Source organism: Chelonia mydas, chromosome 23 (assembly GCF_015237465.2).
Source record: "Chelonia mydas isolate rCheMyd1 chromosome 23, rCheMyd1.pri.v2, whole genome shotgun sequence".
In the NCBI taxonomy this organism is placed as follows: Eukaryota; Metazoa; Chordata; order Testudines; family Cheloniidae; genus Chelonia; species Chelonia mydas.
The window spans coordinates 12,558,334-12,578,759 of NC_051263.2; the positions used below are offsets into that span (position 1 = coordinate 12,558,334).

Here is a 20,426-nt window from a genome sequence, read left to right on the forward strand (position 1 = left end):
TCTTTACCATTCCCTGTTCTCTTTTTGTATTCAATTTTTTTCCTCTATCTGTTCAGAGAATTCCTTCTCTTTTAGGGTATTTTTTGAGACTGTCCAACTAGCTTTGGATCCCGGTGGCCAGTCTATACCCACTAAAAACCCTGCTCGAAGGAGCAGGACGGGAGAACGCTAAGCACCCTACTTCTGGGCTTAATCCTGCTACGAGTGAGGACATATTCACCTAAGCAATTTTTCCCCGATGGACGGATATGAGCAGTGTAGACGCTAATCCTCCCCCTTATCGCCCCCTATTGCCCAGTGCATGTCTCCCCCCTTTTACAATTCTCCACAAAAAATGTTATGCTTATAAGAAGCACACGAGCTCTTTTTCAGGGGCAAAGGCAATACGCCGAGTTTATTAGCGATACAACAATTAGCATATGCATTCAATCACACACACACAGACACACTGCCCCTCTCCTCGATGTTATAGTTACCAGTCCAGAGTCCAGACTAATCTCGTGGCCAGCTAGGTTGATCAGTGGTAGAACTACCAAAAGAACAAGGCTGAATATGGGAGTTCTGGGGTTTCCCCCGAGGTACAGAGCGTCACAGACCATCAATCTTTTGGTGAGCAATGGGCTCCTTTAGTAGGTGTGAGCTCTGAACACTCAGTCCAAATTGGTAAATATTGCCAGGGAGACTTTCTGGTTCTCCACCTGTAACACCTTCAGTACCGCCACGTCGTCTGAAGCTTTTGCAGAGTGTGTCTCTACTGGTCCCTTTAGTTCCTGGTCAGTATTTACCTTTAGAGCTCCAAATCCAGCCTTAGCTCTCCCAGGACTATAATAGCTAATGGCCAATCGTGTCTTTTTCTTGGGCCTCAGCCAATCAAAACGGGGTAGAACCCTGGTGCAACACAAAGTAAATGAAATCCAAACCTTGCCTTTGCCACAGGACCCCTTTAGATCCTCTTTGGGTTTAAGTGGGTACCACAGGGATTTCATTCCATTTTCTTCCATTGCAGGTCCCTTTTATCAACTATAAAAAAAAGGTGTTCGATAGAAAAATCAAACCTATGAATGTCATCAATTGAACTTAAGTATGATAATTGTGAAAAGTAGCTATTGGCAACCAGTTGGGCCATACAACACTTTTCTTTTCCAATTGGCCTCAGCCGGATCATATTACACTCATAGCAAACGCCCCTTCAAGTTCTTACTGTCCAATCGGGTAAAACATGGGGAAGTCGCAAATACTAGCCTAGCCCCCGGATATTTGGGGTATTGTATGATATTCCAAAACTGCTCACTATACCTGAAGATCTACACCAACAATGCAGGGCACTGGAGACTTTCAAAGTTTTGGCCCAAGCATTTGAGCTCCCTGCTTCAGATGCCAAAGATGGCTTAGGGGAGATATGATTGAGGTCTATAAAATCATGAGTGGTGTAGACAAAGTAGATAAGGAAGTGTATTGCTTCTCATGACACAAGAACTGGGGGGGGGGGGGGGGGGGGTGTCACCAAATGCAATCAATAAGCAGCCGGTTTAAAACTAATATTGTGAAGGCCAAAACCATAGCAGGGTTCAAAAAAAAACTAGATAGCTTCATGGAGGATAGGTCCATCTATGGCTATTAGCCAAGATGGGGAGGGAAGGTGTCCCTAGCTTCTGTTTGCAAGAAGCTGGAAAAACGTGATAGGAAATGGATCATTTTTTGATTACCTGTTCTGTTCATTCCCTCTGAGGCAACTGGCACTGGCCACTGTCAGAACACAGACTACTGGGCTAGGTGAACTTTTGGTCATTCTTATCTTCTTTTGTTCACTGATTTACTGAAAAACAAATGCAGGGCCCGTCTAACTGTTGAAGATGACGTCTGTTTTTCCTCTGCCTCACAGAAACCCACTTCAAGGATTTGTGTTCATCAATGCAAGATCCCCTCCAATTAGGTGCATATTTAGTTTTATTTTTTACAACTAGATATAAAGATTGTCTTGTGATTGTACTGTGAATTAAAATATTAAGTGAATATGAATGAATGAATGCTTCCCTGACAGCTAGCTGGTAGTGCGAAGAGACTCTGGGTGTGATTACATAAATACAGTTTGCTCGTGCTTTGCTAGATATTCAGACAGAGCAGTGTTTTGGTCATTGTAATTAAGTTAGCTGTTGTTGGGCCACAAATTATGTTAGTACTGAATGTAGGGACACTGAGGGATGATTACGAATGTGTAAATATTGTGGGGATACAGTTTAAGCACAGTCCTGTTTTCTGTATTCCACAATAATTATGCAGCACTGGCCACAGACAGCTGTGAGTGGGGTGCAGAGAAGGGTTGCACATGTGAAGGAGACTTTTGGATTACTGGATTTAAGAACCTGAGGGGAAAAGGAGACTGCCTAACATACTTGAGGTGGGTCTTTACTCATGGTTTATGTTTATGAACTCTGTTTGTGGTGTTTTCCCAAATTAATGATGAGTTACTTCCCTTCTTTTATTAAAAGTTTCCTTTTTACACTCAGACTCTGTGCTTCCGAAAGGGGAGGTTTTGACTCTCAGAGGTGCGCAGGGGTGGTGTGTAAATTTCCCAGCTTACTCGGTGAGGGCTCGAGGCGGTTCTGTGTTGGCTCGATGGAAAGGAACCCCTAGATGCTAAAATAGGAAAAGAACAAGTTAAAAGTTACCTGGTCAAGTTAGATGTCTTCAAGTCACCAGGGGCTCACGAAATGCATCCTAGACTACTCAAGGAACTTACTGAGGCGGTAGCCGCGCCATTAGCTATTATCTTTGAAAAATCATGGAAGACAGGAGGCATTCAAGAAGACTGGAAAAGAGCACATATAGTGCCTATCTATAAAAAGGGAAATAAGAGCAGTTACGGACCAGTGAGGTTAACTTTTCTACCAGGAAACATAATAGAGAAAATCATTAAGGACTCAATTTGCAAACATCTAGAAGATAATAAGGTGATAAGGGATAGTCATCACGGATTTGTCAAGAACAAATCATATCAAACCAACCTGATAACTCTCTTTGACAGCGTAACAAGTCTTGTGAATAGGGGGAAGCGTTAGATGTGGTATATTTAGCCTTTAGTAAGGCTTTTGATACAATTTTGCATGATCGTCTCATTGAGAAACTAGGGAAATACAACCTAGATGGAATTAGTATAAGGTGGGTGCATAACTGGTTGGAAAACCACTCCCAGAGAGTAATTATCAATGTTTCACAGTCACGCTGGAAGGGCATAACAAGTAGGATCCCGCAGGGATCAGTTCTGGGTCAGGTTCTTTTCAATGTCTTCATCAACGATTTAGATAATGGCACAGAGAGTACACTTTTATAGTTTGTGAATGAAACAAATCTGGAAGGGGTTGCAAGTGCTTTGGAGGATAGGATGAAAATTCAAAATGATCTGCAGAACCTGGAGCAACGGTCTGAGGTAAATAGGATGAAATCCAATAAGGACAAATGCAAAGTACTCCACTTAGGAAGGAACACTCAGATGCACACATACAGAATGGGAAATGACTCGCTAGGAAGGAGTAGTGTGGAATGGGATCTGGGGGGGGTCACATAGTGGATCACAAGGGAAATATGAGTCAACAGTGTAACGCTGTGGCAAAAATAGCAAACATTACTCTGGGATGTATTGGCAGGAGTGTTGAAAGAAAAGACGAGAAGTAATTCTTCCAGTCTGCATTGCGCTAATTAGACCTCAACTGGTGTAGTGTGTCCAGTCCTGGGCGCCACATTTCAGGACAAATTGGAGAGTCCAGAGAAGAACAACAAGGATGAGTAGGGGATCTGGAAAACATGACCTATGAGGGAAGATTGAAAGAACTGGGTTTGTTTAGTCTGAAAAAGAGGAGTGAGAGAGGACATGAGTTTTCAAATACCTAAAAGGTTGTTACAAGGAGGAAGGAGAAAAAATATTCTGAACCTCATGACAGGACAAGAAGGAACAGGCTTCAATTTGCAGCAAGAATGGTTAGGGTTGGACATTAGGAAAAAAATTCCTAACTTTCATGGTGGTTAGCCGCTGGGATAAATTGCATACAGTGGTTTTTGAATCTCCCTCATTGGTTATTTTTAAGAGCAGGTTAGACAAATACCTATCAGGGATGTTATAGGTGGTGCTGGGCCTGCCATGAGTGCAGGGGACTGGACTTGATGACCTCTCGAGGCCCCGTCCAGTTCTATGATTCTATGATATTGAACCTGGCCCTCGCTGCTGCGGTCAGAAGGGAGACATTTTGCGGTGGGCTCGTCTGGGATAGACTATCCAGCTGGGATCGCCTCAGGGCAGATAGGACCTCGAGCATAAGTCATGATGAGGATTGAAAGGACAGAATATAAAGCAGTGCTTGAAATGGGACTCCCAGGAAGCCAGGTCCTTCCCACTCCAGGACAGACGTGAGACTCTCTAACTCTGCCTCAGCCTGCTCTTTGATGAGACCAGCGGTGCCCTGATTGAGCCGGCCACACCTGTGGCCAGCAATTCAGCCAGCCTCCCTCAGCTTCTCTCAATGTTTTAACCCAGGAATGGGGTAACTGCCAGGTAAGTGCCTGGGTGCAGGGTTCACCCCCCCGCCCCATTGCCTGTGGCCCCTGCTACCTCCATTGCTGCCTCCTCAGTTCCACCCTACTGACCTCCCCATCCAAGGCTGAATTTGTCCCTGGGGTTGCCAGGACCGAGTAAGTCTGCTGCTGTGAAAAGTTACTTGTATGTTTGTTATGCTCACATTTCACAGCAGCAGACACACAAGCTAGCAAATCTTTTAAAAAAGCAACCAAAAAAGCAAAAGAAACAAGAAAAGAAAAGAAATGAAAAGAAATTGCTCCCTAGGCAATTTATTCCGGTGCTTAACCACCCTGACAGTTAAGCCTGTTTTCTTCTTGTCCTATCCTCAGCGGTTAAGGAGAACAATTAACCTTCTTCCTCCGTGTAACAACCTTTTACGTACTTGAAAACTGTTATCATGTCCCCTCTTAGTCTATCTCTTCTCCAGACTAAACAAACCCAGTTTTTTTCAATCTTCCCTCATAGGTCATGTTTTCTAGACCTGAATCATTTTTGTTGCTCTTCTCTAGACTTTCTCAAATTTCTACATCTCATCTTTCCAGAAATGTAGCGCCCAGAACCGGACACAGTACTCCAGTTGAGGCCTAATCAGCAAGAAGTAGAGTGGAAGAATTACTCCTCGTGTCTTGCTTATGTAACCCTTCTGCGAGGTGGAGCCAACAGCAACAAGGGCCAGGTTCAGTATCTAGGGGTTCCTTTTCAACAAAACCCGCTTGAGCCCCCACGCAGTGACCTGGGACAATTACACACCACCCCTGGGTGCCTCTAAGAGGCAATACTTCCCCTCTGCAAGCACAGAGTATGAGTGTAGCAAAAACTTTTAATAAAAGGAGGGAATTAACATTAATTTGGGAAAACACCACAACTAGGGTCCATAAACACAAACCATGAGCAAAAGACCCACCCCCAAATAAATTGGGCAGTGTCTTTTTTTCCACAGGATCTTAAGTCCAGAAACCCAAAAGTCCCTTTAACGTGCCTGTCCCTTCTCTGTACCCCACTCACAGTTGCTGTCCTTGACTAGTGCAGTCCAAGTTCAGAGGTTTATCTGCAGAGTTCACCTCCCATCCTGTGTGGAAGGCGGAGGGGGGGGGAATGGGGGGAAGGGGGGAGGAGGCTGCACAGCTCAGGCACTCGCTCATTGCCCCAACGGCCAATTGCCACGCCTCTGTGGAGCTCTGCGCTGGCCCTCTCCACCAGCTTCTCTGCTGGCCGCTTGCCACGTCTCTCCGCCAGCCGCCCAGATGGCCATGCCTCTCCACCAGCCACCCTGCTGGCTGCTTGCTGCACCTCTCCACCAATCGCCCAGATGGCCACTTGCCATGCCTCTCCGCCAGCCGCCCTGTTGGCCACGCCTCTCCACCAGCCGCCTTGCTGGCTGCACCTCTCCGCCAGCTGCCCACTCGCCAAGATGTCTTAATATAAGAACGTAAGAATGGCCCTATTGGGTCAGACCAAAGGTCTATCTAGCCCCAGTATCCTGTCTACTGACAGTGGCCAGTGCCAGGTACCCCAGAGGCAATGAACAGAACAGGTAATCATCAAGTGATCCATCCCCTGTCGCTCATTCCCAGCTTCTGGCAAACAGAGGTTAGGGACACCATTCCTGCCCATCCTGGCTAATCACCATTGATGGACCTAACCTCTATGAATTTATCTAGTTCTTTTTTGAACCCTGTTATGGTCTTGGGCGTCACAACATCCTCTGGCAAGGAGGTCCACAGATTGACTATGTGTTGTGTGAAGAAATACTTCCTTTTATTTGTTTTAAACCAGTTGCCTATTAATTTCATTTGGTGACCCCTAGTTCTTGTGTTATGAGAAGTAGTAAACAACACTTCCTTATCTACTTTCTCTACACCAGTCAGGATTTTATAGACCTCAATCATATCTCCCCTTAGCTGTCTCTTTTCCAAGCTGAAGAGTCCCAGTCTTATTAATCTCTCCTCATACGGAAGCTGTTCCATACCCCTAATAATTTTTGTTGCCCTTTTCTGAACCTTTTCCAATTCCAGTATATCTTCTTTGAGATGGGATGACCACATCTGCACACAGTATTCAAGATGTGGGAATACCATGGATTTATATAGAGGCAACATGATATTTTCTGTCCTATTATCTATCCCTTTCTTAATTATTCCCAGCATTCTCTTCACTTTTTTGACTGCCGCTGCACATTGAGTGGGTGTTTTCAGAGAAGTATCCACAATGACTCCAAGATCTTTCTTGAGTGGTAACAGCTAATTTAGACCCCATCGTTGTATATGTATAGTTGGGATTATGCTTTCCAATGTGCATTACTTTGAATTTATCAACGTTTAATTTCATCTGCCATTTTGTTGCCCAGTCACCCAGTTTTGAGAGACCCTTTTGTAGCTCTTCACAGTCTGCCTGGGTCTTAACTATCTTGAGTAATTTTGAATCATCTGCAGATTTTGCCAGCTCACTGTTTACCCCTTTTTCCAGATCATTTAGGAATATGTTGACTAGGGCTGGTCCCAGAACAGACCCCTGGGGGACACCACTACTTCCATTCTGAAAACTGACAATTTATTCCTACCCTTTGTTTCCTATCTTTTAACCAGTTACCAATCCAAAGCTCATTGTTTTCCAGCTTGCGGCTGCTCTTTCTTTGTTCGCTCCAAACTTCACCCCACTGCTCCAACCGTTGTCCTTTGCGGTTTGTAGCCAACTCTCTATCCTCGGTTTGGAGTAGCACTACCCGAGCCGAGCTCGCTTGGTTGCCCTGTGGCCCAATGAATTGCAAAGTGGCCGGAAAGGGAGAGAAGGGAAGGGGAGGGTTCGACTCAGTCCCACCCCTACGAGTTAAACACACCTGTCTCCTGGTAGGAGGCACACCTCGTGTCTGGGGCACCCTCAGCACCGCTGTATCAGTTGCGCACAGGGAAACACCCTATTTGACCTTTTTAGAACCTCAGGGTTCTCCTGCCTGATTGCACTGCTACCATTATCCGCCGTGGAGCCACAATAGACTATGATAACCTGTTGTTTGCTCGTTCGGTTCTCAGGAATACCGTCCTCTGTCCATTCTTTGTAAATAAAAAGGATTGCAACAAAGATACCTGACTCCATCATCAATTTGTCCTCCCAACTGGAACAACCTGCAAGACCCCGAATTTTGAATAATCCCCTCAGGTCAAAAGGTGTAACACGATCATTCTTGTTAAAAAATAAAAAAAGATTAAACAAATGGTGTATTCCAAAATAATTTTATTTTAAAGGTTTGATACATAAAAATAAGAAAGATAATTACAAAGAAAATTCAGTGAGCATAGTAAGAAAAATTTCAGAGTAACAGCCGTGTTAGTCTGTATTCGCAAAAAGAAAAGGCGTACTTGTGGCACCTTAGAGACTAACCAATTTATTTGAGCATGAGCTTTCGTGAGCTACAGCTCACTTCGTCGGATGCATACTGTGGAAACTGCAGAAGACATTATATACACACAGAGACCATGAAACAATACCTCCTCCCACCCCACTCTCCTGCTGGTAATAGCTTATCTAAAATGATCATCAAGTTGGGCCATTTCCAGCACAAATCCAGGTTTTCTCAACCCCCCCCACCCCCATACACCCACAAACTCACTCTCCTGCTGGTAATAGCTCATCCAAAGTGACCACTCTCCTTACAATGTGTATGATAATCAAGGTGGGCCATTTCCAGCACAAATCCAGAAAAACTAACTGACCATCTGAGCTATTGAATCGATGACTTTTGTTCAGTCCGAAGTACAAGCAATCATAGAGGAATTAGAAAAGGGTCCTTAAACCTGACCAAACCAAATGAAACATTCCATGGTTTTAGAAACGTACAGCTCTGAAACAGACAGAGGGCACAGATTTAAAATCCTCAGCACCAGTGATATCTGCTTATGATTTTAATGCACAAAGAAACTGCCATTAAATAAACAGAATATGGCCTGATCAGCAGATTACTGCATGTCTTTAGGCTTATTACTTGAGGATACATCAACCACATGAACATTAATTTCTACAGAAAGACAAGATGCAGAACATGAAGAAGAGCTCTTGAAAGATTGTGTCTCACACCAAGAGAAGTTGATCCAATAAAAGATATTCCCTCACCCACCTTGTCTTTTTAATATCCTGGGACCAACAGAGATACAACAGTGCAAACATCTCTGTGGGAGCTATTGTGGGGAATACTCAGCCATACAGCTGTTTTCTACTTGCTAATATGAAGCGTACATTATAAAGTATGATTTTTTGGTTAAATTCTATTATGTTTATTCTTTTTAAAAAGTGTTGGGGGGGTTCTGGTTGTATTGGTATAGGAAAGCCACTATGCATGTGTGGAACTGCACCTTTTCCAAGAAGATTATATACGTATTAGTAGTTATCCGAGCCTTACTTCCAATTCAGTGTCCATTTGAGGAGTTTGAGATGTTGCTGGCTGGTTAAGAAAGTTTTTTACTTCTTCAAATATACCTGTTATACTTGTGTCATTCGGAACATTTTTCAGGTGATCCCGAAACTTAGATCGCAGGACATTCTGCACTATTTCCTACACATACTTTTCCTCTTTTGACATACAGATTTGAGCTTCTTTCTCTCGTATGCGCTGGCTCTATGTCCGCTTCATTTTTTCTTTATCTTTACAGCAGAAGCAGAATGGGTAAAGTGTGTATAGGCAGTAGACAACGATCATAACAAAAAGGGCAAATAGTCCAAAAACCTGGGGGGAAGCAAAACTAGTTATTTTCATGGGAATTTTTCTTTATGCATCTTTTGCATCTCACCAAAATGGATATGGCCTCTGCTATAAATTTAGCTGCATAGATCTATTAAAAAAATGACCAAAAAAAGCTCTTCAACCAGATATCGGAATGGGGAATAGGGAAATGTTTCAGTATTACTAAGACTGATGAACGAAACTCAAACGTTTTGGAGTTCGGATTTGGCAAAGTCACTAAAATTCCGTCTTTATCTTTATTTATTATTCTACCAAGCCTTGTGTCATCTGCAGAGTTTATCCGCAAAGATTTTATATTTTCCACCAGATCATGAATAAAGATATTAAATAACACTGGACCTTTTGGATGAAGTTCCCCATTTATAATTTCTTTTCGAAATCTAGCAGTCAGTTTTAATTCATTTAAGATGCGGTATACTGTATTTTTAATGTGCTATCGTTTAACAGAATATGATGTGACGCTAATTTAATGCCTTACGGAAATTTAAATATATAATGTCAACATAGCGACTTTTGTCAAGCAAATTTATGATCTCATTAAAAAACTTTGATCTGACAAGAGCTATTGACCACAAAAACGTTTTGATTCACATGAGTTATCCTTTAATTGGATCTTAAAATTGCATTTTTATTTATTGCCTGAGCACCTGCAAACAAAGACGGGGACGCTTTTTACCTTTTAGAAATCTGAAGAAATAAAAAAGACACAGGTATCCATTGTTGTTGCTAAGTACTAATATTATAAAGGAGACCCAGACTTCGAACCAATGTAGTCTTTATTAAATTATAACTGTTTCATTTCCACCAGCTACGATTGTTTTCCTTTTATTCAAAGTTACCTATAGAAGTCATTTAGCAGCTGGGTGCAAAATATTAATGGAAGTATTCCAGTAGTTCTAACATATTTTCAATGTCAAAGCTTTAGTTTCATGAAGGATGAGTTTATTAACTTACATGGATATAGCTATTTTTAAAAAAAAGTAATACATACAGCACAATTACAAATAGTCAAATAACATTCAAAACTACTACTTAAATAAATCGTTCTACAACATAAATAAATCGTTCTAAAACATAAAACCATTTCTCTAACTACATTTTTTCCAGGGTTTTTCAAAAATGCCTGAAATAGTTCTGTCCCCTACTTCATTTGGGCTCTTACCTGCGATAAGCTTCGCTGGATGGCTGTGATGGCATTGTTTGTGCTGTGGGTTCTATGCTGCTTCCCTTAAATGTCCTATTTATGCACTCAGCGGATCGGCCATCAATGAGGAGAATCACACGCCATAAAAGAGCAGCTCCAGAAGTCTTTCCCACTATTTCACACGTGCGGTCCCTACTGCGTTTTTCTGAGCAGCGAACCCAATCAATGAAATCCTGCTGAAGTATCAAGCTCAGGACAAGGAAAATAAGGGCTGGAAAAAAGAAAAATGCCAAGCTGTAGTAAATGCTCGCATTATTTCGTTGAGGACATTTAAATTCACCATCAATTACTTCTTCAACCACTAACAAAATTAAAGACCAAAATGACACAGCTAAAATGGGAAGATTACTTTTCCAGGTCCCAAAGTATTTCTTTCTAACTGCCATTTGATCCTGCTACCAGTTCTTTGCTAAGTCAGGGCGTCAATTAACCTTATCTTTCAGGTCCACGTTCTACAAATTACTAAGCACAACGAGTAAACATGAAAGTGAAAATGTTACCGTACAAAACACGCCCCATAACTAGTTGCTGCATTGAAATACAGCGTTGCAGCTAAGGATGGTTGGTTACAAACTGCATAGCGTAGATCTCAATAGTTGTAGGGATGCGGCTGGACTGCCAGACTAGCAATCTGATTCTAGCTCTTCACTACTAACAATTTTTCTCTTGACACTAAGTCTTGTGTGACATCTCATCGTGTCTTTTCTTCAACTAAAGGATAAAATTCCTTTAAAAAAAACTGAAATATGAGGTTTCTGAAAATTACATGGAAGCAACCTTGCTGCTTTCATTTCCAAGCTTTACCAGGATGTGCTTTTTATATGATTTGAGGATTGTAGGTTTATGGATATTTAGTATAGCAGTCTTAACAACTTTCAATGATAATTACATTCTTATGCTTATTATTTCGTTCCCACCCACTTTTGCTCATGAATCTTTTCAGCTTTGGGAAATTGACAATTTGTACAAGGTTCCAAAAATTTATATTCCTGGTTGACAGCGCTGATGGCAAATTGGAAAGGAGGAACAATTGTACCAGAGTCCCAAATCAGAACCCTCTCCACCCCCCCATCTGTAACTGGGGTGAAATGGGAGAAGATGTGGCCCCAACAAAAACGATATACTAAGGCTCCAGAGTTCTCTTGACAGTTCTGCTGGATGGGACTATAATTCTGTTTGCACACAGCAAATAAAATTAGTTCATGCTCTCGTTCGTCTAGGTAACTATCAATTTTTAACTCCTTGAGCTACTTATCTTTATCCCTCAGAACGAGGTGTAATATAGAATTACACGGAGGGGACGGGTCATGAAAACTGGAAGTAGAATAACACCATCTGTCAATGCATCACTGCACTGTTATATACTTTTTTCTAAAGGTTTATGTAAATTCTAAAGTAATCTGGAATCCTAATCTTGAGCCCAATAGCCATGTGATAAGATTGCTGAAAAGAGTTATCCTCCGAAGAGTACTTTCTGCCCCCACAGTAGTTACAAAATTAAATATCAAGGCCAAGATTTTAGAAAGTGGCAAGCTATTCTGGTCATCTCAAGTTCTAAAAGACTAATGAGACACCTTTGAGACAGACATTGCAACCGCACGCAGAATCTTTGGGGTACATATTCTATAGTAGTAAGATTAGTTATCACTGTGAAGCTGGGATAGTATGAATGATTGTGTTCTCCTCGGTTCGGTAGGGAACCACAGCTACTTCAGGTACTAAGACTGGGTAGTGAATCACTCACATTGCAAACACCTCCTGAGAGGTACCACACCCCAAGAAGGTTCTCATCTAATGATTCAAATTGCATTTCTAGAGACTTGGCAAAAAAGAAAGGGCATGTAGTAGGGTGAACCTTCTGGCCAAGGGGACGGGCCCCAACACTTGCTGGAGGGTGGAAAAGCCTTTGATATACTAGAGCCCCCTGAGACTGATGGGTGAAGTCTTGCGAGCTTCTAGCATGCATCCTTATTTTAAATTAAAGACTGAATAAGTCTAGGCTGAGGTTCATTCCTTGCACTTCTAGTATGACTATTCAATATTTGAAATTAAAAGGGCCTTGAAAGAATCTATTGCTCACGTTTTCTGTTTCTGACTTGATCTAAATTACTCCAAGAATTCAGTACAGACCTAGATTCTAGGGCCAGAAGGGACCATTACGCTCATCTGTTATGACCCAAGCCACAGACCTCTACCCTGTGACGCCCGAAGGGGAAGGAATCATTCTCCCCTAGCATTTGAGTAGCACTGTCAATTCTGAAACTTGTGGTTGAGCTAGTGATTGGCAGCCCTGACAGTTGTTGTCAGACACGACCGGTATGGTGCTCTGCTCTGTTCAATGTTGATAACAGTTGGCTGCATGCGTGTGTTCCCTCTGCGTGCTGCCCCGGCTCTGCGCAGATAGCTGAGAGACCCCCCAGGAAGACACGCGGCCAGGTTTATTGCCAATCGAAACACAGACGCTAACTCACCGGATCAGACGTCTACAGTTCTCCTAGTACGTATGTGCTCCCTGACAATGGACACAGCTCAGTCAGTGGCAGGACACTCTACTGCCCCCTAGGCTGGACAAAGACACCGCCCCAGGGATGTAGTCTTATACAGGGGTACAAATAAGTTACACATCAGGTGAGGTATTGAGGTGCAACCTCTCCAGGCAGTAAGGTGCCGCCTCTCACCTTGTACATGCTGGTTCGACCAAAACAAGTCTACCTAGCATATTGTCCTTCTGAGCCTGTCTTTAGGATGGGTCTGCTTGTTCCTTTTTATCTCTGTGGAATGTGTTCCTACCGGCACATCCTGGCACAAGTTCTTCTTACTAGAGCGTATCTGTGTATACATGCTTTTAGCAGCCTCCTTCTTTCCAACTTCTGTGAGCAGGTCCTGCCTCTGGCTCATAGCATATTTTTGCTTTATGTTAACCATTATTTGACTATTATTTTAGTTCAGGCCTCGGGGCTCATAACGGGCCTCTGATACAAGGGTGTATATTTCAGGGATTTATTTTACTATAACTGTAACTGGGGCTGGTCTGTCAGCTGCACGGCAGGGATCCGGGACGCCCTAGGAACCCCGACTGGAGATAGGAGCCTGGCAGTTCCTTGAGACACAGAATATCAATTTCACTCAGCAACCCGAAGGCAAAATGTTAAGACATGTTACAAAGCGGCCTTAATTCAAAGTAAATGTGTCAAAGTATCCTGTGGAAATGAAACTTTACGTTGTTATCTGAAAACTCGCAACAGGTGACCCATGGTTCTTCATAGGCTTTAGGGCATCTGGACAATGACAACTGTAAAGACCTGCTTTTGCCCCAGTCTGAAGGCAGATGTTCAACAGGATGCAGAGAGAAAAGATGGTGCTAATTCCACAGACATAGACTAGCTACCATTGTGGGAGGAATTTAGCGTTGATCTAACTGAGTAAGTGCCAATCCGTAAACGTAAAATTTTTGTGTAATTGTATGCGTTTCTGTGCATGAAAGCTTTGAGCACTCTCTGAGAGACCTGTCATAGATGCCGCATGCACAATGCAGCCATAACTGTGTGAGTTGGACTTTCGAGGATGTTTACCATAAAATTTCACTGATCTATCACTGTCAGGATACAGGATTCACCTCTATAGCTATGTTGTTTTGTTTAGCAACTGTAGTGTTGATGTGCTTTTATTCAGGCTGTTATCATAGAAAGGAAGTGCTCAGGGCCCCGGACTTTGACAAACCTTTCCTAGTAGCCACAGATGCATCCGAGCGCGGTTGTGGGAGCAGTTTTAATGCAGGAAGGACCGAATCAAGAATTCCATCGCATCGTGTTTTTAGTTAGGCTCTTATCATAGGACTGGAGTAGGGTGAACATTTGTGTTTTAATTTAGACACGTTTAACTGAGTCCAATTCAGACTCATTTTTATTTTTACTAGTAGTGGATTTAACAAGCCTTTTACTGGATTACTTGAAGTCACAAACTTTTTCGGTTTATTTTAATTGGCGGTACCTTTTTTGAATGCATAGTTCCTGCGCCAGGTTCTGATGCATGTGTCCGGGAACCACAGCTTCAATTTACTGCTGGGTATTGAACAGTAGTCCACAATAATTGTTAGCATTGTTTTGGTTTTAACAAGCTCATTCCGTTGATATGGTAAGTGTGGGTAGCTGGAACTTTAGGTGGTAGTTTTATAGGGACCTTTTATTTTAACCCCTATTTACCAGTCGTTTGAGACTTTTGTGGTGTTTATAAGGTAAACCTTAAGTTCCCCTTTTTCTTTCTAGGCATACACATTAGTATTTTTTAAGTGTTTCAAGATTTGGCTAGTCTTTTTATTCTACTATTTTATGAGGATTACCGGATCACGGGTAGGAATGCCAGATTGGTTGGCGCGGAGTGAATTATTCCTTAAATATTGGCTTATAAAGAGGGCTGAATTTTTTTAAATGATCGCTCTAATTATCTGGGCGCTAAAAGCAGGTACAGCCAGATCTTTCACTGGAGTCTCATTTTCTGTGGATTAAAATTGTGGCGCTTAAGCAGCGCCTCGTGGTCTGGTTCCGGGAAGTCCTTTTTACAAAGAATTCAAACTTGATTATTTATGTAAACAATTTAATTTGTGAAACATGGACGCATTTCAGTTTGCCATCTTTTTCAATGCAGTATACCCCTGGACTAAGGCGGTTCACTATTGAGTAAGGGCCTATCCGTTTTGATTACCGTGAGCGACCCCTTTTTCCTCTTTCCCCTTTGTGGGCCTTTGTATCTCAATTTTGTTGTTATCTGTTCGACGGCCTCTACTGGAAGGTGGTTTTTATCTTCTTGTAACTGTTTGAGCCATTGAAAATAATCATGCTGGCTTATATTAGAGCTCTCCTTTTGACACTGTACCAGGTAGCTAGGCTCAATCATTGGGCGCATTGGATGTCCAAACAGAATTCGAAAGTGTTGGATTTTTGTTTTTAGTCTGGACGACAGCCAGAATCAGAGGCTGTTTATCGGGCCAGTCTTTTCCTGTGTGATTTACTACTTTCCGGGGCGCTTCCTGAAGAGTGAGGTTCATGCGCTGGACTTGGCCTGAGGATGGTATATGGAACGTTTGTTTAACTCCCCAGGTTTGTATCATTGTTGTAAAGTTCTCGCCTACAAATGACCCCCCATTGTCAGACTCTATTATTTCGGTGATGCCTTATCTACATACTACCTCATTAAAGAACTAGTGCTGTTATTTTTAATGACAAATGCCTCCACCCATATTGAAAAGGAATCAATTATCACCAATAAATACTGGAATCCTTTCTTACTGTTTCGTAATGTATTAATATAATAAATTTGTACCCTGTGCCAGGGCCCAAGCCCTCGTTGGTGCATCATGGGTTGCCAGTGGGGAGGACGGGCCTTGTCCCAAGCGCACTGCATACGATTTCACACCCACATTTTAACATCATTCGCCATACACTCCCATTGTGTTACTTCCTTTAGCCTTCTTAAAATCCTTTCCTCACCTTTATGCATAAACTGATGGGTTACATTAAGTAAACACTGTGTTTCTATTTTTTCTGGAATTCAGTTACGGAGGTCCGTAGTGCAATCTGTTGGCTCAGATGTATCAGTACAGACGCTCCTTTTCTTATTTCTAGTTACAACTGCTATGTCATGCTGTTGGGATATTGTAGCTACCTATTTCAGAGTAGCAGCCGTGTTAGTCTGTATCAGCAAAAAGAAAAGGAGTACTTGTGGCATCTTAGAGATTAACGAATTTATTTGAGCATAAGCTTTCGTGAGCTACAGCTCACTTCATCGGATGCATGTAGTGGCATCTATCTACCTGATGTATCTACCTGATTATTCCAGGTGGCCTCTATATCCGTTCCTTTACTGTGTGCCTTTTTACATGCCGCACCTTTAACTGTTTAGGGTTCTTTGTTAGCCGCTGATAAATCCATTTCCGCACCTTTGAATATGCAATACTCTTTTCATTTTCTGCTTTTCACCCATTTCTATATCATTCATGTGTCCAAAATTATATCCCATTTACACAAAAATTACTGTCAGCATAAATATACACGGGCCAGGGACCCATATTGTCTTAAAAACCTAATAAATTACGTGAGGCTTATATTGTCTTAAAACCTAAAAAATTACAAGGGGCTCAGAATATTGGGGGGGATCTAGAAGTCCCTGAATGATTTCCTCTTTTAAATTATTGGCAGCGTATTTTACAGAGCTTTTCCCTTTTACTACCATTGCACTCCCGTCAGTAAACCAGACGTGCTTTTTTTGACTTACAGTATTTAATTCTTCCAGTGGGGGGGTGCCTCTATCAAGGCAATTCTTTGCTCCAGAGTGACCCCTGGACATTGATGTCGGTTTCCTTTTTTAATCAGGGCTTGCGTTACCACGTCCAGCTTGGACACCTTTTCTGTTGACTAAGATAAGCATCCATTGAGCCAGTCGGGTGTCTGAGACTTTACCTCCCATCAATCTCCGTGACAAAATGTATTTCAGGGAAGTGTGGGTGCTTTGGATAGTAATAGGGGCTGTTCTTGTGAGTGGTCTACTGCCAAGACGGCTGCAGGGATCAAAATGTATTTCTGCTACTTGCAATTTCTTAGATTCATATACTATTGGTAGTAGATTTCGCTCTTTATTATTTTGTAATAGTGTGGCAGCCAAGGCCACGTTATCTTTATCGGCTGCCAAACGAATAACAAAAGGCTGAGATTCACATGGAAATGCAGGGTTGGGGCCGTGAGAGCCTTCTGTTTTAAAAGGTTCAAAGCGAAGACCTGCTCTTTTCCCCGTTCCCACTCTGTCTTTATTTTTTAGCAGTTTCCACAATGAGTGAGTTATTTCAGCATATTTATAAAAGTGTGGGCTGAGAAAATTGAATCCTCCTAGCAGTGCTCTTGAAGGGTGGGTGTCACTAGGGGTTGGCATTTTTATTAGTGCCCTTACCTTTCGCTGATCAACCTGTCTCTCTTCTTGTCCAGCGACTATGCCCAGGTATGTAACCTGAGGTAGCACCAACTGAGCCTTGTCTAAGACTACTTTGAATCCTGTTTCCTGAATTATTGCCAAAAGCTTTCCCGTTAGTGTTGGAGTTTGTGCCTCTTTCCCCCCAAATATCAAAATGCTATCTACCTATGAAAAGACAAAAGGTCTTCCTTGTGGATTCAACTGGTTTAATATATCCACAACATGCTGACGGGGAATAGCCGGACTGTTTGATATCCCTGAGGTAAGCGACAAAAGGTCCTTTGTTGCTACTTTACTGTAAAGGCAAACCGATTTTTTAAGTCCGGATGTAGAGGTGTGGCAAAGAAAGTTTCGGCCAAATCAGTCACAGAAATGTTTAGATGTGGCTTGAAATTTTTGTATGCCCTTTATCGTATCAGCCACAATATGGGCTATAGGGATGGTGCCCTTATTGATTCTTCTATAATCACTTGTTAGACGCCAGAATTGGCTGTCTGCCCTTAGCACTAGCCACACGGGGGGGTTAAAGGAAGAACCCGTTTTTAGAATGGGGGTTCTAATTCCTGGATGGTTTGCAGCGATTGTGCCTCTGGCACTCTCGGGTAGGAGTATTGTTTTGGGGAGGCACAAATTCCCCAACAAATTTCACAAAAGCTTTAGTATGTTCTGTTGAGTCCATACCGAGACGAATTTCAAGCGCCACTTTTCAGCTTGTTGGCTAATTAGTGCGGCTAATGGTCCTTTTGTTAAGATAGCCTGCCCAATTTTTCATGAATGGGGAAGGGGAACTTTCAAAGGGTACCTCTAGGCAGATCAAACACCACATTGTTTTTGAAGAGTGGGAGCCCAGAATAATTTCATCAACCATATCGGGAGTATGGATTAAATCCCCTAACGTCTTAAACTCTTGTGCCAAAAAAGGGACTTGGGTCTATTCCCACGCGAGAGTAGCTTTTCGTTGAAACGACTGTTTTAATTTTTTTTCCATTTGGGGCTGTTTTGATTAAAGATATAGCATCTTCTGTATCTATTAAAGCTAATATAGGGGTATATCCACCCTGCTGAGCGTACACACGGCCGACCCCTGGGCTCTCAGGAGACTCTGGCTATGAACCTCCGCCTCTGTACCCCTACTGGTGGTGGAGGTTCCTCATGCAGCAGGCCCCTCTAGTCTTGCCCCCGAAAAAGGAAGCGGATCCGGGAGGCATTGCAGAAGACGGTGGTGTACTAAGAGTTACACTAGCCAGCTCTGGCTTCCCTGACTACTTTTTGTGGGGGGCCCTGTTCCACTTTTCTCGGTTTGCCCCGTGCTGCATTAGCATTCACCACGCGAGCCAGAAAACCTCATTTTTTGCGACTCCACCTCCCTCATTTAATTGCTGGGAGGAGGCTGTCTGATACTGATGGAGGTATGGGTATAACTGATCTCCTTGTCGCCTCCCCCTTTCCCCGTCCACGGGAAGCGCCTCTACCATAGCCTCTCCGGAATACCGGGATACCGGGATTCCCTTTGTGCCGTTCTCACTGGTGTACTGCGAGCAAAGACAAGTTAGAACGCCATCTGGAGAAATTGTCTCTCTTAAAAACAACGAGGAGGCCTTGTGGAACCTTGTAAACTAACAAATTTATTTGGGCATAAACTTTTGTAGAGAGGTATAAATATACAGCATATGAAAAGATGGGAATTTCCTTACCAAGTGGAGGGGTCAAATGCTAAGAAGCCAAATAAATTAAGGTAGAAGATGGCTGTTCTCAATAGTTGAGAAGAAGGGAGGAAAAAAATCTCAGTTCTGCAGTTTCTAGTTGGAATCTGTCTTTGAAGTTTTTTTTGTTGAAGAATTGCCACTTTTAATGTTCTTATTGAATGTCCATAGAGATTGAAGTGGTCTTCTACTGTTTTTTTAATGTTATAGTTCTTGATGTCAGATTTGTGTCCATTTGTTCTTTTGCATAGAGACTGTCTGGGTTGGCCAATGTACATGGCAGAGGGACATTGCTGGCACATTGTGGCATATATCACATTAGTAGATGTGCAGGTGAACGAGCCTCTGATAGTGTGGCTAGGTCCTATGATGGTGTCCCTTGAGTAGATATGCGGATAACGTTGGCACCCGGGTTTGTTACAGGGTTTGGTTCCTGGGTGAGTATTTTTGTTGTGTGGTGTTTAATTGCTGGTGAATATTTCCTTCAGGTGTGGTGGGCTGTCCGTAAGCGATGACTGGCCTATCTCCAAGGTCTGTGAGAGTGAGGGATCGTCCTTCAGGATAGGTTGTAGATCCCTGATGATGCCCTGGAGAGGTTTTAGTTGGGGGCTGTAGTTGGCGGCTCATCGTGTTCTGTTAGATTCTTTGTTGGGCCTGTCCTGTAGTAGGTTTGTTTTGGGTACTCTTCTGGCTCTGTCAATTTGTTTCTTCACTTCAGCAGGTGGGTACTGTAGTTGTAAGACTGCTTGATAGAGATCTTGTAGGTGTTTGTCTCTGTCTGAGGGGTTGGAGCAAATGCAGTTGCATCGTAGAGCTTGGCTATAGACAATGGATTGTGTGCTGCGGCAACTCTCTGACACCACATTCTACAGGCCATCACCCTCTGATCCCACTGAGGGTTACCAAAAGAAATTACATCATCTGCTCAAGAAACTCCCTGAATAAGCACAGATCCACACTAACACACCCCCTAGAGCTTCGACCTGGGGTATTCTATCTGCTACCCAAGATCCATAAACTTGGGAATCCTGGACGCCTCATCATCTCAGGCATTGGCACCCTGACAGCAGGATTGTCTGGCTATGTAGACTCACTCCTCAGGCCCTATGCTATCAGCACTCCCAGCTATCTTCGAGACACCACTGACTTCCTTTCTACTGTATTTTACACTCCATGCAGCTGATGAAGTGGGTTTTAGCGCACGAAGCTTATGCCCAAATACATTTGTTAGTCTCTACAGTACCACAAGGACCC

General features: G+C 42.8%; 2 long non-coding RNA genes across 3 annotated transcripts; both read right to left on the reverse strand.

Annotated features, from left to right (window-relative positions):
* Window positions 1-475: 475 nt before the first annotated feature.
* Window positions 476-5,672, reverse strand: LOC119564945. Of its 2 annotated transcripts, XR_005223710.2 has the most exons (5): window positions 5,576-5,626; window positions 3,627-3,806; window positions 2,670-2,836; window positions 1,707-1,816; window positions 476-1,020 (listed from the first exon to the last, which is right to left on the reverse strand). It is a non-coding gene; the product is annotated as an uncharacterized LOC119564945 (long non-coding RNA). The 2 variants fall into 2 exon arrangements; XR_005223711.2 differs by lacking the exon at window positions 3,627-3,806 and having other exon boundaries at window positions 477-1,020; window positions 5,576-5,672.
* A 3,113-nt stretch (window positions 5,673-8,785) lies between these two features.
* LOC122463671 lies at window positions 8,786-10,979 on the reverse strand. Its single transcript, XR_006287249.1, has 2 exons — window positions 10,468-10,979; window positions 8,786-9,287 (listed from the first exon to the last, which is right to left on the reverse strand). It is a non-coding gene; the product is annotated as an uncharacterized LOC122463671 (long non-coding RNA).
* Window positions 10,980-20,426: the final 9,447 nt, after the last annotated feature.